This window comes from Xenopus tropicalis, chromosome 4 (genome assembly GCF_000004195.4).
Source record: "Xenopus tropicalis strain Nigerian chromosome 4, UCB_Xtro_10.0, whole genome shotgun sequence".
NCBI classification, from domain to species: domain Eukaryota; kingdom Metazoa; phylum Chordata; class Amphibia; order Anura; family Pipidae; genus Xenopus; species Xenopus tropicalis.
This window is the reverse complement of record NC_030680.2, coordinates 86701653-86719047: the sequence shown is the minus strand read 5'-3', so window position 1 is coordinate 86719047 and position 17395 is coordinate 86701653. Positions and strand designations below refer to the sequence as shown.

General features: G+C 37.2%; 1 long non-coding RNA gene across 1 annotated transcript in view; it reads left to right on the top strand.

Annotated features, from left to right (window-relative positions):
* The window catches only part of LOC105946992, a 45230-nt gene that overhangs the window by 20694 nt on the left and 7141 nt on the right, over positions 1–17395 (top strand). Inside the window, exon 2 of the long non-coding RNA XR_001170442.3 lies at positions 12887–12998. This is a non-coding gene — a long non-coding RNA (uncharacterized LOC105946992). The remainder of the gene's footprint in view (positions 1–12886; positions 12999–17395) is intronic.

Below are 17395 nucleotides of genomic sequence, written 5' to 3'. Positions count from 1 at the left end.
GAAATAACTAAAAAAACTACATGTAATAAAAAATAAAGACCAATTGTAAACTGCCACAGAATATTGCTCTCAACATCATACTAAAAGTTAACTCAAAGGTGAACAACCCCTTTAACTTCGAGTTTCCTTAGAAATCACCCAAGGTACACCTTGGAGTAATTTAGAAACAGACTTATAAGGGGAAAAGAAAGGGAGAGGCAGAAATATGCCACACAACTCATTCATTTATAGAAATCATGGAATGGATCATGGTTATAATCATTATTAAGAATTAAAGAATTTGAGCTTTTGATGTGATTCACGATTAGCAGTATTCTCCTATCAAGAGATGTAAACAGAGGAAGAGGCAATGGGCTCTCGGAAGTGTGGAGCAACTAAACTGAAAGCAGATGAATTTTAGCTTTTTTTCCTGCCTAGTATAGTACTTTCTTTACAAATGCAGCTTGCAGGAAGTTGTTTTGAGGTCTGAGCTTTATCTGAGAATCTTTCTTTTTTTTTTTTGGCTAAGAGTAAACTTTAAGCCTTGTCTTAGTTGCTCAGTCAATGACAGCTGTCCTAGTGCTTCAATAAATTCACCGTCATTCACTTTCATGCTGGCAGACGTGAATCTTCCTTAGACTACCCTGTTCTGCACGTACAATACATCTATATAACAGTATGCAATAGCGATATGTTTTACCTAAGGCACACACAAGTGTATGACTAGTACTTTGTACAGTCCAAAGGAATAGAAGCTCTGTTACAGTGAAGATCCTTGCCACTGACTTTGCTCCTATTAGTTTCAGATGTTTGGTAGCTCTCTTCTTGAGGCCTGAGGTACCGCACACATTTAGGGGGCAGATTTATCAAAATGAGTTGAGCAGATTTATCAAAGTGAGTTTAGAGCTTAAAAACTCACCCATGTTCAGTTAATTCCTATATTTATTGATGAATATGCTTCTAAACATATTTATAGGAATAAATAGAATGTGGGTGAGTTTTTATGTATTAGGCTCGTAACTCACATTTTGATAGATGTGTGTCACTTATCACTGTAAGTTCTTTGTAACCAAATTATTTCAGTATGTCATTTCCACACCTGTGCTGTGTCTTCAACCTTATACAGCTTAAATTACAGCCACTGTGTAGTAGATAGTAAATAATAAAAATAATCAGCCCTTCAGTATATAGGTTTTTTTTTGGTGTTATCTGCTACAGTATATAGGTATAGAATCATCCTCTCTAAGTAGAATCCTCATGTTATACTTCAAAACTCATTTTGCACCCACCAGGTGGAGTTCAATGGTGACCCAACGCTCCTACTCTACAAGGCACAGGAAAAGAGAAACAGAGATGGGATTCCAAATCCTACTCAAAGTTCACCTTGATCCCTAAGCCCAAACAGTATTTAGGATGTATTGCTTCCCACTGCCTTTGGGTAAGGGTTTCAGCATACCCACCCTCTTTTCAGAAGGGGATGTCGATGGGAATCCCAACAAATCTCTTAAAATGACAATCATTGGGAAATGAAAGCAATTGGGTCAGGGGCATGTCCATCCATTCAGAAGGGGATTGTGGAAAATCTGCACAGATCTAAAAAAATAATGCAGAATTTGATGGCCTTCATGCCTTTTGTGGAATGGTACCATATAAAACATGCCACCATATGAAACAACAACCACAAATTCGTCCCATTGCTATAATCTATAGCAACCAATAAGATGTTTAGTTTTAAACCTGTAAAGGCTACCTGCTGAATGGTTGCTATAGTTAGGTAGCAAACTTTTATTACATTACCCTAATGGACATTTGTTTTTGGAATAGATAGAACCATGACATTTTCTTTACAGGAGAATTAAAGCTTAACTAAAGAAATAGGGCAGAAATGCTGCATATCATGATTCTGGGTTTCTGTAAAGCCCAAGGCAACCACAGCCCTTTAGCAGGGAGGATCTGTGCCTCCAAAGATGCCCCCAGTAGCATCAGAATTTAATAATCAACCTTATAGTTTCAGCTTATATGAAATGTAATTTTCTTCTTGATCTGCAACAAGTGACAACCCTTAAGCTCAGCTTCACTTTGGGGCTGATTTATCAAATACAAAAATTTCTGATGTGTGCTAATTGCTCGAAAAATCGCATTGTGGTCTTGTAGATTGTAAGCTCTTTTGGGCAGGGCCCTCTTCACCTCTTGTATCGGTTATTGATTGCTTTATATGTTACTCTGTATGTCCAATGTATGTAACCCACTTATTGTACAGCGCTGCGGAATATGTTGGCGCTTTATAAATAAATGTTAATGTAATGTAATGTAATTGTGGTTGTACGAAGATATAGTGGTACGATCAGAAAGTTTCGGAATTTTCGTATCAGAACAATCGTAAATGGCGCAAAAAACTTTCTGACATGTTTTTGGATGCCTCCCATAGGACTCTAAGGCACTCTGCAGCTCCAACCTGGCCAAAGGAAAGTCACGATACCGAAGCTTGAATGGATAACAAAACTTTCGTACTGCTTGCGACAAATACGATTTTGTCGCACAAATTGTCGCAAAGTACAAAAAAGTTGCGGAAATTAACAAAAAAATCACAGAAAATACGAACAGTTCTAAAACTTAGAAAAAATACGAATTTTTAGCATTCGGACACAATCGTACTTTAGTGAATGGGCCCCTTTGTGTCACTGACACTTTTAACAGTATGCAAGATGGTGACCCGTTATGACAGCTTTGATGGCTAGATCATAACTATTATTATTGAAATGCTGAACTTTAAGGTTGGTGCAACAAGTTTAGTATATAAGATATGGCATTTGTGGCCATATTTATTTTTAGGGTTTTGTTCTTTAGAGGCTAAATCTACAAGTACATATTCTAAGAAAACAATATAAAAAAGAATGTTACCAAGTACTTTGTTTGGAACAATTTACTCCTGTCTGTCTATGGCAGCATCAGTGGGATTAATGAAGTGGTACCCACAAACAGAATATTGCATTTTTCCATTTTTTTTGTGGGGCACTATAACACATGCTTTACTTTTCACTCTTTGCATGTACCATCTGAGCAGTGAATGGAGTAAGTAGAAAGAGAGAGTTCATGAAATTTCGTGACAAAGTTGCAGGTGATGCAATTTCTTTCCAATTATTCAGTCTCCGTAGTGTAACTTTTACACTGCTCCATAAAAAAGAATGTAATACTTGTAAAGGCTTCCGCACACTGTACACAGTCATAACTTAGTGGTGGTGCTGCCATGTAGAAATTAGTTACTTGGGAGCATTAGTTAAAAATGGACCAAAACTAAAATTCATTATTATATAAGAGGTTATCTTAGAGTATGTCAGGAAACTGGCAAAGTGATTTTAATTATTGTATATGTTTTCAGTCACAGGCCAAGAAATATTTGGTTTATTTTGATAAAAAATTGCAGTTTTTATATTCACAATACAAATTTCTCCTCTCCTCTTCTTGACTAATCATGCCATTGCAACATAGCAAAGACACCTATTCAGTGTTCCTTCTAATTACCTCTCAGCTATGTGCGCCATTTTTTGGGCATATTTAAAAAAAAATGTGTGCTCAGGTCAGAATACAAAATTCTTTGTGCATACCACAATTTGTTGTGTGAGCTGGATTTAAAAATTGTATGCTCACAACTTTGCTCCAGTGCTTTCCATGTTTTGTGCAATTATATTTAATAATAATAATGCATCATGTGACACTAGCCTAAGGGTTTTTACACATGGGCATTTGCTTGTGTGTTTCCTTTTGTTGTTGTACTAACTCTGCCAAAGGTAAACCCAGAACGCAAGTGGAACACAACTTGATGCAATGTGTGTAAGAGCCCTAAGCTGATTAAATAATGTGGTGTTTTTTTGCAGCTTTAGTTGGGGCCACAGTGTATTTAATAAAAACACGGATGAAAAATCAGCTTGCAGCAGGGCAATACCCAGTAACTAAGTGAAAGTGAATTTCCAGTTATTGCTACTTAAGAATTCTGATTTCAGTAGGCAATTAGCTAGGTATTTTTAAAATGTGTGCTTCTTATGTAACAAACATGTTTTAGTTAGAAAAGGTAGATTTTGAATGATCCCCTTGTACCAAGTTATTGCCATTAATTTATATTAATGTAGAAAGCATTAATTTAACTTTAGTCTTTTATTCACAAGGTGAATGTATTTGTAAGTCACTATTTATGTTCTGTATTCTGATTTGACAGCATTCACATAGAGAGAGGTCTGCTCAAATAGCCCAGATCTGTCCATTTCACTGTTTTAGCCATGCAAGCATTAATCTGATTGCTCACCACACATGGTTAATTGCTTAGAATTTACAGGCTATTCTAATTGGATACATGAGCAGGAATTTCAACTTGGTTGTCTAGAATCCCACTGCTTTCCAATCACTTGTTTTAAAGAAAATAGAAGTAATAAATATGGAGCAGTATATCACGGGGCAGGTCCAGATTTCTTTTTATTTGTACAGGTGCATTGTAACTTTGCCTGTGGTGTGAACATTTTCCACTTCATTATTCCTGGCAGCCAGCCCACACTTTCACTTGATTCAAAGGGTTTTCTTTTTGCCCTTTTTTTTGTGGGGGTGCGATTTTAGTGGTTACTTAAAGGACTGGTATAAAGCAAATAAATAAATAAAAGAACAGACCCATAAACTCGTTTCTGGTAACATTCCCCCATAATTTGCAGTAAATGGAGTCTTTCAGTGTGTTGCTTTGTTGGTTATATAGGGAATCAACGATCTTGTTCAAATGGTATAGAATTGTTTGTTAGCAAACTACTTGCTTTGTCTAGAAGAACCTGGTGCTTAACTGTTGAACATTGGAAGAAAGAAGTTAATGGTTTCAACTGTGCTAGTATAAATAACAGAACAAACAAATTGTACCTAATAGTGATATAATTGTTAGATTTGCATTTTGAGACTACATTAGTATATGTAATAAAAATACATATTCAGGTATAATGTGCATAAGGGCTATGACTTTTTTTTAAAAAAAATTATATATTTATATAAGAATAAGGCATAGAATCTTAATTTCATGCAGTAAAATTACAGACACCCACAGATACACTACAAAACTACACTGGAATTCTGGGGGCCCTACTGGATTAGAATGCAGGAGACCTACTGCAGCCAATATGCAATAAATGTGATTTAGAGGCCCCAGACTTTTTTTGTCTACAAGTTTTCAAGTTCTTGTCCAACCTACCCTTAGAATATCTGGGCTATACTTATGACTGCAGGCTTAGGCAGAAAGAAACTGATCAAAAATAAGATGATATGCTATTGCAGTGACAAAATGCAAATCTGACAATTATATCACTATTTGGTAGAATTGGTTTGTTTTAGTATTTCAAAGTGGTTTTATTTATACAAGCACAGGTGAAACCTCTCCTTGATTTTTCCTAATGTGCAGACTTTTAGCAAGCAGTGGTCAAGAGCCAGGCTAGAGATTTTAATAATAGAGAGTTTAAGATTGGGCAATATGCCAGCCTAGGCAGTAAACAGGAAGAAGCCAATTACATGGCCAAATGAATAAATAAAACAAAACTAGTTCTATTTTTTATCTGCTACAAGCTGATATACTTAGGCAAGGAACAAGGGTCCTTGTTGGGCCTTGACAGGAAATGCAACATTATTATTATCCTTTTTCTAGATGTGAAGAAAACATATGCTGTCTTCATGATTTCCCATATTATTAAATATTGGTTGGAATGAAATGGTTCCTGATTTTAAAACAAACGTAATATTATATTATGCACCTACTGAAGCTGGTACATATCAGACTGGAAGTCGGCACCACACAGGATTTAAATACTCAACTGGGTGCACAATCCACTGGGCTCATTCCACACAGGTCACGACTTTGTATATATATTCCAGACAGCACTCCAAGATTATATTAGCATTTTTTAATTAAAATGCTTTTATTTTACATATTTGGCACAGATTCCAGATAGCAATATTTCAGGTCCACATTTACCTGAAGCTGGGCACACAATCAGTGAAAAACTTTTGTGCTAAGTGGTGGTTCAGGGGATGTCTGAGACATAAACATGGCTGCATAATGCTCCCAAGTAAAGTACCTTTAGGGGCCTTGGACGTTCTGTATCTTCTAAGGCCTGGGCCTATCTCCCTTAAGAATCTTTGGGCTGTAGTGAAGTCTTCTCAAGCTTGGATAGAAAGACACTGGTCAATAATAAGCAATAAGAAATCATGTGACTAGAATTAAGGGGTACCTAAAAACTTGCCACCCTACAGTGATTCTGTCTCTCTTTTCACTTTAAAATAGCTGCTGTGCATTGCACACAAAAGTAAAGCAACCTGTATTTCCTCAAGAAACAGTTAAATAAGACATTCAGACTATAGCACACAATGAGGTAAGGGTGTAAACCTTGAAGCTAAAGCCAGTATAGAGCATTGAGCACTTTTGGTGTGTTTTATTTGAGAACTGCTGTGCCAGTGTTGCTGGGGTAACTGGATCAACAAATATTTGGAGCTATGTAACACCTTCCACCAAAGGGCAGCAAGAATGTTTTTTAAAGGAGGTTCCTGTCAATCAGATTGCTTTCTGAAAAAGGCAGAGAACAAGATACAGGAGTTCATTTGATGGAGCGTAGCAATAAAGATAATTTGTCTCGTATAGCATACAACTAATTCCATTTTCAAGCAAAAAAGAAAATTAAATGAGAACTTAGTGTCCATCTGAATCACACAAGCCCAGTAACATACACGAATCACAAAACTGTTTTCATATTATACTTTTGTTCTATCTGTTTATTAAAATAAACATTTATTACATTTAGCCATAAATGTACGTAATAGTAAGGTAGACAATATACATTTAGGGCATTAATTCTTCTGACCCCATATTAAAAACGTAGTTGCATATATATATATATATATATATATATATATATATATATATATATACTTAGGCAGTGTCGGCACTCACAGGGTTTTTTTGCGATAGTAGTATCAAGAAAAAGCAAAAAGAAAATGAGATGCAATAGGTGAGATTTATTGGACCTACGTTTCAGTTCACAAAAAGTTCCAGTAGGAAACTGAAACGTAGGTCCAATAAATCTCATCTATTGCATCTCATTTTCTTTTTGCTTTTTCTTGATACTACTATTGCTAAAACCCTGCGAGTGCCGACACTGCCTAAGTCTATTTTACTATTTTAGCTCTGGCACCCAGGTATTGCCTAAGTTTGTTGGTGTGCTCTCCATTCAATGTTCTATATATATATATTGCTTAAAACCGACTTTTCGGTCCTCATTAGGACCTTTCTCAAGGGTGAGAGAGGTCCTAATGAGGACCGAAACGTCGGTTTTAAACAATATATTTTCAATAAATTTTTGATAAAGCATTGAAGGGTGTGCTGGCCACGGATGATTATTATTTTCTGTATATACATAATTTTGGCTATGCACCCCGCAGAATATTGAGCCTTGGAGTGCGGACACCATTTGGATTGATATATATATATATATATATATATATATATATATATATATATATATATATATATAGGCTAATGTTACACATGGCTGATGATCAGCTTTTCTCTTCCTGCGCTTCTCCCCTCCTTGATGCACTGCCTGTGAGCACACAGGAAGAGTTCTCCATGATTGTTGATAGTGCAGGTGTGATATCTAAAACATGTTTAAGATTAGTGAAACAATCTATCAACTCTGTAGATGACAGATTTCAGAGGTACATTGACAGCAATTCAGTTCACAAATGCTTGTTTGAAGAAAGTTTGTCTGTTTTGTAAAATACTTTGAATGTATTTTCAGTATCTTCAATTTCAATAGCTACCCCTTCTCATCTGACCTATGCTAGAAGCACTTACTGAAATGCTAAGGATCTTCCTGGGTAAAAATAATTTTCTATGGATAAATGAAAACACATGAACAATGACATGGTCAGAAAAATGTTGGAGCCTAATAGAATGAGCTGAAGGTTTACTCTCTGATTTCACATCAAGAAACTGCTGTTTATAGCATTGGCTAATTTCCCAATATACACTTTTATAATATATTGTTTAATGTCACCATTGCTTAGTGGACACCTAACATAAGGAGGCCTAATTTTGAGTCATCACATACAGTTTTTACAGATATGGGGCTTGTTATCCAGAATGTTTGGGACCTGGGGGTTTTCTGGATAAGGGATCTTTCAGTAATTTGGATATCCATACCTTAATGCTACAAAATCACTTAAACATTAAATAAACCCAATAAAATTGTTTTGCTTCCAATAAGGATTGATTATATCTTAGTTGGGATCAAGTACTAGGTACTTGTTTTATTATTACAGAGAAAAAGGAAATTTTTTAAAAATTTGAATTATTTGATTAAAATTGAGTCTATGGAAGATGGCCTTCCCGTAATATGGATTTCTGGATTACGGGTTTTCTGGATAATGGATACTATACCTGTCTTATCATTATTATTATTATCATTCTTAAGACATATTTATAAAGTACCAACATATTCCACATCTCTGTACAATAAGTGGTGTATAAATTGAACATACAGATTACAATACAAAAACTGATAACCTATGGGATTGGGGGTGACCAAGGCTGCAGATTGGAGGGTTTCCATGTACATATTTAGTACTGATGCCATACATCAGAGGTTTTTAGATTTGTTTGGATTCAAGGCCCCTTTTTGTGACCCAACATCACAGAGACCTAATGGCTCATATAGACCTGGCCATAAACACAGAGCTGCTCCGACTATCTTTTCTTCTCGTGGTGACAGCACAAGCCACAGAAAATGCTGATTGAGCAAACAGGAAATTTGCTCTTTCTAGTACATGGAACTATCTGTTTTTCTGAATCTAGCAGAAGTCACCCTTTCTTTAAACAAACACAGACTTCTTGGTTATAATCAGGGTTATGTAAGAAAATGAGCAAAGTTTGCCCATGTCTCGTAACCATAGCAACCAATCTGGTGTTTTTAAACAGCTAAGCAAAATGCTACGTGCTGACCGGATGCTATGTGTTAATAAACCAGCAGCAAACTTTGTACCTTTTATTACATTAACTCAGTCATTTGTTTAGGTTACAGAGCTGCAACACTGACAGGAAGGCTTAAGTGCCCATTATTGTAGATTTTGTAAACTAGCTCTATCTGTATATTTGGCACAAAAACTTAATTTGTTTTGAATTCTTTCTGTGTGTTTGCTTCGATTTATTGCAAGCACTGAAAAGGCTCAGCCCAAGTGATGCTGCAATAACTGAGTTAGATTGGCTTGTTATCTTGGCCAGGCTATATGAATCTTTTGGATTTCCCTTTCATTTGTTTATTATGGAGATATTCCCTTCCAGGTGTTAGGGGCCTGTCTGAGAAAAATCCCATGAAATGAATATCAGAACTTTGCTCATAGCTTTGTATTTTATGCATGGATGGAAATTGGATGGAAAATAGTTTTCATAACTACAACATGTCAGTTTTACCCATGTTGTGATATGAAATGCAGTGGAAAGTATTTGTAGACCTGCAGCAACACTTTGATCAGAGGAATTCTTCGCTTTGTTTGAAAGATCAACATACATCCTAACCTCTTTAATAGCAGGTGAGCCCAAATTGACATGCCTTTCCATAAATTGTGAGGACATGAAAGACACTAAAATATATAGCAGAAAAATAATATACAACCTGACAGACTATACTCTAGAGGTGGAAACATCACTATGGTCAGAGCATGGGATGTTCTAGCACATTCTGAAACAATTCAAGTGATAGCCTGTTCTTCCCAGATACAAGAGATAATATTTATAGGAATTGTTAGAATGAATGCCAGCCTTGTTGTCACTGACAATTCTACATCAGATCCCAAACTTGCCCATTTATTAGGGAGTTAGGAATAATATTATATAGAAACTTTGTAGGCCTCATTTACTATCAAGGGTGCAGGTCTGCATGTTTTAAATATTACTAAAAAAATGTCTATACTGCAAATGGGATTCCGTTTTTGGGGCAAAAATACTGCCATTTACCACAGACCTAGGAATAGTAATGCACCGTTAGCTGGAGTCTACCAGCAGATTATAGGGCAAAACAAACTTTGCATATCCCATTATTTGTTATTATATAGTATTATGTATATAGTAGGACTGTGGAACATATGACTATTTAGCTACTATACTTCTCCCAGGAAACACCTCTTTGAATCCACTAAAGACTCTCTGGTTAGCAATGAATTTAGATAACACATATTGGGGCTTAAAGATGTAGTTTAACCTTTTCTAGGTTATTGAAAAGCCTATTCTTAACCACTTTTTTACCTTATATAGTTATTGAATTGTCTTCCTTTTCTGCCTTTTTCCTGCTTTTAAATCTCTTTTTAAGTCTCTGACCACAGCAACCAAAAACTGGTGCAGTTGCAGTCCCCACAGTCAGTTGCACATAATACCAATTTTGTTAAAGGGGACCATTAAGCAAAATAAACTTCACTTAAACTATATAAATAATACAAATGTTCTTATTGTATTTACACTTGTTAGCCATGACACTTGAATGTTATTAAATATCAGTTTGAGTGTGTGTATGGAAAGGGAAGGAATAAAAATGTTAGATACTTGCTGTTTATCAAGGGGCATCCAAGGTACTGATAATCACTAGGTGATATTACCACTAAGGCTGGATCTGGACACAAAATCTAAGTGCTATAAACTTAAATGGCACAGAACAGGCACATCACTGGATTGTAGCTTTTTGCACTTTTCCAGCACTCCTGCTTATGTGTACAGTATGCATGCTTTTAATTACAAAATTTCCTGTGACAGGAAATAGTTAGAGAGAGCAGAAATCATAAAATAATATGACAAATTTTCAACTTTTTATTACACAAAAAAGTGAACACTCTTAGCCACCTTTTTTTTAAGCCTTTTTGAGGATAATTTTGTGTCATTTAAATATAAGTCCTACTCCCAATTTCCAGGAATAACATACACCATGTATAGTGACATACTCCCCCCCACCTCTATCACTTGTTGCTAACTTAGGCAGTGTCGTGTGACACTCTGCCTCCACCAAGTCTCATCTGCAAATGTATCTATATTTTGCAATATGGAACATGTAGCTAATTGTGTAAGACTTTAGTCCATCATAAAATAAATCCATTTCTTTTCATGTTTTCTCTGGCAACCCTGAAGTGAGTGACAATAAAGGAAACAATAAATACACTTGTCATAGGAACACTTTAATATTTGAAGAATTAATCATATCAGATCTGACACATCCGACATTAGAAGTCCCCAGTGTAAAATGTTGTTTAGGAGCCCCCTTCTTACCCCATCCCCTAAAACTCCCATGTCCTCAAGTATCCACCAGTTTCTTAATTCAACCACCTTGGCATTTCACTTAAGCTTTAAACATATTAGCATCTTTGGTGAAAGAATAGAAACCCAGAACAGTAGCTTAAGACCTACTTTTTCTGCATCAACATTTGGCCAGCCTTTGTGAGCTCTTCCACGAATACACCTATTCAGGGTAAATAAGCAGAGCAGCATAGCAAAACTAATATAAAGCCTAATAGTTATCATAACCATAACTTGAACCTTAGAAATTCTTTGCAGCAAACATAAACACTGGCACAACAAGGAATTTACCAGCAGTGTAAACCCTGCGTGTAATTGCTTTGTTGTGCCAGTGTTTATGTTTGTTCCAGTTTGGGTTGGAGGTTGCTGATCCCTCATTACACACTGTGCACCAGGCAGAACATTGGTATTAAGGCCAGGGAGTGCTGATGAGTCTTTATAGTTCAGATTGTAATTAGAAATTCTTTTCCATGGCCAGCCCAAAGAGTTTTGTGCTCTTTTGAAAATGATAGCATAACATTGAATCAAGATCTTAGCTGTCTGATCATAGAGAGCAAAGGTGTAGAAGACAGTAACTAACTTTAAAATGGAACAAATGAACATAACCCTATATTAATTTGTTCAATTCCAAAGTTATTGTGAATAGTGACTGTTTTTATAGTTAGTCATTGGTTAGAGAGGGCAGAGTTGCCTGTTACTTGGGAGAGGAAAGTAATTCTCAGAAACTGAGAACACCTTCATTCCTTTGTGTGGGTCTGAGAGACTTTGTAACTATGGTGGAGGAAGAGGCTTAAAGTCAGCCAGGTTAAAGTGACCATTTCCTAGTCAGGCTGTGGGGACAGTGTTCTTTTGGTAGAGTAGTGGTTACACACTACAGCAGGTAGCATTCTCTTTTGTTTCTTAAAGGGGCTCAAGGTACTGCTGAGGAGATTAACTATCAGTTTTATCTTGCCTTTATTACTTTAGTACTGTTCTATAAATAAGGCACAGAAACTCTGGGACCCAGTTAAAATGTATGTGTAAGATTAAAACTGCTCCTCCATGTAAATCCTATGTTTCTACTTAACATGTTCTACCAGTGGAGGAAGTAACATTGTATTATAAAAGGACAATATATATAGAAGGGCATGTATAAGAAAGGAGAATTTTGATGATCTTATAGTGATTTTCTCCAGGATGGAAATACCTTATTGGTTGCACCTGGTAACCTAAGATATATAAAAGTAGAAGAAGGATGATCTGATTTGGTGCGCTGTGCTCAAAAGGATAAAATATTATATACTGCTGGCACAATCATTGGAAGGTGGTACTGAATTGGTTTTCAGCTGCTGCTTCATAGCCCATTCTGGCAACAATTTTTACCATGTTGGTCCCACATTAAAATGGCCTTATAACATTAACATTATAACATTTCCCTTTTTCATTTTGGTATTGTTGAGTCTCTTACTGCTGCTGACATTGAGAAGTTTTCTTGCTTCTGTTAATTGCAAGCATCCATGCATTCTTCTCTATCCAAGAGTGGTCTCGTTTTTGATTTAAGATACCCATTATTTTTTATAGAGAAGACGATGCAAAGACATTACCCTCAAACTTGTGGCAATGGAAATGACAATGAATGATGTTCAACAGCTCTATTACTGCTTTAGCTCAATGAGTCTAACTCCAAGACAAGGTATAGTATACTAGGCACCTCTCTGTGCTGTATGTGTAAAAGCCAGCCATTCTGCCTTGTAACTGCCAGGCATACCCCATTCCTGGCATTAGTTCTGATTAGAATATATATGTAAGTCAGCAATAATTATTGGGCAATTCAAAATAATGAGGAAAGCCCAGTACTGCAATTGCTAAGGGATAAGCAGGAGTGCTGGATTATAATAGGTAGAGCCAATATGGAGGTAAATATTAGATGTTAAGATTTGAACCGGCACTTACTACAGGTGTACTTTATACAAAATCCAGGCCGAATCATGACATCTGTATAGCTTCAGGTTCCAAAATAGAATTCTCTGCAGACACTACTCCCAAACTAAGCAAAACCATAAGCTCACAATGATGTTTTTTCCTGAGAGACTGGCCTGAATAAGCAAAGTTTTTTTGCATATTCAGTATAGGGCTATTTAAAAACGTGACTTTTAAATCATATTCAGTTATTGAAAACAATGCACGGTAAAGTAATTTAAATTTGTTTGTTGTCCAGTCACAGACTTGGTATACCAGAGCAGTAACGTGAACATTGACACTATCCTGTCACCTAAAATGAAGCTAGCACATTTCCGCATGCCTGCATTCCTTGGCACAAGCTTGTTCCTCTGCTCACTTTTCAGTGTTTCATTGTGCTGGCACACAGCAGCCACAATACAAGCTCAAAAATCCTGTCACCGTAGGTTATAAGTAACATGACAGGCCATTATGTTGTAGTAGGTCCAATGTCAATATATTTCATGTCTCGAGGGCAGTCAGATCAGACTTCCCTTATGACATACAGACTTTGGCAGTTCTCTCTCCACCCACTTATTTCTTATCAGAACAAATGTCTGATTACTTAAGGAAACACTGCAGACATCCAGTGCCCATAAAACCGAGGAGGGTTCTGACTACAGGAACTTGAACAGGTTTTATTTTCCTATACAAAAAATATTTACAACCCAATTTTTTCACCAAGTTACAAATGTAGTAGCCTCCTAAACCATTTATAGAGCTAACTATATACATGTACACAGGGCTGCCTCAGTGGGCCTTGTCACCCTGAGGTGGGGGTAAGAGGGACCGCATCTCTATACCAGGGAGCGCAATAGCAGTCTCTGCACTAGAAAAGCCGAAATTCAGATTTTAATTTTTAATTTGCAATTTTGGCTCTTTAAGTAACTAGGAGCAGGTGTTTTTATCTCCTTTGGTAATGTGCCGGGCATTGCCACCTTAGGAAAGTTTCTCAAATCACCTCATGGCAGAAGCGCCCCTGTATGTACAGGTATGGATTAAGTTATTCAGTAGCCTTTTATCCAGAAAGCTTCCAAATATAGGAATACCCTTTCCCCAGAGTCATGTTTGTCATTAACTTCCATAGAAAGCTCATTAGATAGAGCAGAGGATACTGCCATTGTTGTACAGCTAATATTGGGGGATGGGGTTGGTAGGAGGATTTCTGAGCACATTTTGTTTTCTGACCTCTTGCTTTTAACTTTGTTTCATAAGTTTAAGTGACAAATGGAAATTAAATCTGCTGCTTGTCATCATCTTCTTTGGTGAATTGGGTGTCAGTTAGTGCATCAGATTACTTACACAAGTTAGCCGCATGTGTAGACACAACCCACTAAGTAATTGCTGCTAACTCAAGGTAGCTAAGGAGCATATATAGATTCAAGTTCACATATTATTAGCACTTAAATGTGCACATTTTAGTGTCAGTTTAGCAATTTTCATTGTAAATAAACCTTTACCTTGCTGATACAGGTTTGGGATCTGGTGTCTGGAAACCCAGATTATCCAGAGAGCTCCAAATTACAGAAAGGCCATCTCCATAAACTCCATTATAATCAAATAATACAAAATGTTGTTTTTTTCTGAAATAATAAAAGAGTACCTTGTACTTGATCCCAACTAAAATATTCTTAATCCTTATTGGAGGTAGAACAATTCTCTTGGGTTAAATTAATGTTCAAATTATTTTTTAGCAGACTTAAGGTAGCCATAAACTGCCAGATTTTAGCTGCCTATTCAGGTCCTTTAGACCAATTTGGGGCACCACCGATGGACCTTCCTGACCAAGATCTGTCCTAAAATCGTCCAGATCTCAGTTGGGCAGGTTTGGATGGATCGGGGATCGCATCGGCTCCTTTATGTGGCCCCCGATCTGATGGCGCCTATGCCTATATCTTAAGATGGGCATATCAGGAAAAGATCTGCTTGCGACCTCACCAAAAGAGTGAATCTTTCAGTGTATGGCCACCTTTAAAGTATATCTGGAATACCCCAGGTCCCGAGCATTCTGGATAACAGGTCCCTTACCTGTTACAGCCTTAGAAACTCAGGTGGATAAACAGCAAATGGGAGCAAATTAGCACCTATCTGCTCCTAGTGATAAGGTCCTTCATCAGCCTATGTGTGCAAAGGTATGCATTTTTTTGGTAAAATCTCCTCCATTTGTGTGCACACAACTTAAAACGGTGCCTTAGGGCTCTGGCACACTGGGAGATTAGTCGCCCACAACTAATCTCCCCGAAATGCCATCCCACCGGTGATAATGTAAATCGCCGGTGGGATGGCATACACGGTGCCGCGATTTCCCCAAAATCACAGAAGTTTCCTCTCAAGGCAGCTCCTGAGATTTCGGGGGAAATTGCGGCGCCGTGTATGCCATCAGACCGGCGATTTACATTCACCTTTACACACACCTCTCCGTGTGCCAGAGCCCTAAAAGTGCACTCAACCAACAGAGTGGATGTTTGGGGATACAATTGTCTGTTTCTCCTCCTGTGTTTCTGTGCAGACAGAGAAACACCCTAGATATGTAAAAGCAGGTTAAACATCACAGGCTTATCTGTGAATAAAACTTAATTATACGAGAATGTTACAAAGTACACATTTTACAGCATGTGGTTCCAGATAAGATACGCAGATATCTTATTAGGGCTAGGGCCACTTCAGTCAATGGCAGTGGCCAGGCAGCTAGTTACCTTAAGGACATTAGTGCTACTAGCCCACCCATAGCCTGCCTTCACCCCCCTTCCCTCTGCTCAAAGATGTAAATCATTAATTACAGGGCCAAACTGCAGTGATTTGTTCAGGGTCATGTTGGGGGACTATACTATGCACTAGCCTAACTAGCTGCAAACAAAAAGATAATTTAATATGGATCAGTTATACAGTCTGTTGCAGCATTTCCCCTGCTGTAAAGATAGCTTTCAATTCTGTTGAGGCTCAGCTGGACTCCTTGCAACAAACATGTGGCAGTAACTGCTGCTTCTTTTTCATAGAGCCTACACTAAATGACAGACTGTTTGGAGGGACATGTAAACAACGTGATCGTTTTGGTTGTAATGTTTTAAACTGTTTAGGTTGTGGCCTTGGTGAAGAAAGAGAACCACTGATCTTTAGTAAAATCAAGGGCTTGAATCTACATACCTGTAAAAAAGTACATTTATTTTCTTTATAAAGATTATTGACTTTATTAAAAAAAATGCCAAGGTACAGAGTGCAAAAAATAACTGCAGCGTGCCAAGCACACAGACACGCCACTCTTTATGATCCCAGAATGGAGTGCAAGAAGTTGCGCCTTTCTTGCTGTATGGAGTAAGGCCTGCATTTGGCAGTAGTGCATATAGGAGAGGTGGAAGCTGGGCAGAACATGTCCTAGGATGCCCTTAGCTGGCATGTCATTCAGAACACACTGAGTGGACACTAGGGAGCCCTGTGCTTACCAGATGCTTATGAAAGGTGCTCCTATGTGCCTGTGTGTAATGTACTCTGTACCTTTCTTGAGTTTTTTGTTAAGTACTAGGAAAGGCTAATTTACTACACAATGCCAAAATGTTAGCCCCTCCCCAGTGATTTAAATCAAGTGTGTTCCCCAGGTCAGTGCTCCTTTTTAGTATTGTGCCAACATTTTACTCTATTGCCAAATATCCCTGGCTTGCGCTTTCACATGTGCATACACAGTAGGGCCAAATTATCTGATTCTACTCTAATGAACATGTACATCCCTAGGACTAGGGATGCCTGGGATAGGTGAAATTAAAGCATGCTTATCTGTTCTTTTGTTTTTTTACCTGCCAATGCAATTTTGTCCCTAAATAGAGCACCAACCAAGGGAAAAAGACTTAGAGGCAGATTTACTAAAACTCAAATTTTTCTGACTTATTTTTTTTAAACTTCGAATAAAGTCATGTCCACGAATGTCAGACATTGATCAAAAAATCCGAACTGAAAAATCATGTGCAGGAAAAAATCGCAGAAAAGTCACGGAAACTGTGACTTTTTCAACTTTTTGCATGATAACCATTAATTATTTTGTATTGTCACACAAAGCCTGCATCAAAAAATCTGAAAACCTCTAAAGATTCAAAGCAAAGA